Source organism: Morone saxatilis, unplaced genomic scaffold, assembly GCF_004916995.1.
Source record: "Morone saxatilis isolate NCDOM2014 unplaced genomic scaffold, NCSU_SB_2.0 Contig1, whole genome shotgun sequence".
Lineage (NCBI taxonomy): Eukaryota > Metazoa > Chordata > Actinopteri > Moronidae > Morone > Morone saxatilis.
In genome coordinates this window covers 3041576-3041901 of record NW_023339651.1, presented here as the reverse complement: position 1 = coordinate 3041901, position 326 = coordinate 3041576, and positions in this window count along the sequence as shown.

Genomic DNA, 326 nt, shown 5'->3' with positions numbered 1-326 from the left:
ACTTTTACTTAACTAAAGACTCGACCTCTTCCTCCACCTACCAGCTGATTAGTGGCTGTAACACATCTGCAGTCAGTCTGTGAACTGATGCAACGATTGCCACATTACAAAATGCAGAAGCACGGCAGCGTGTCAAATGTCAGTGTCTGCTTACCATCACCATGTCAACAGAACCTGCACACACAGGCTCCGGTGAAAAAACAACTTGTCTCTGTAACCTAAAACCAAATTAACACGCCAAGTGGCTTAAATCATTGATGCTCAAATAATAGCGACAGGCCTGTACTGCTGCACAAACACAAAGCACTCGTTTCTATCAACTCATC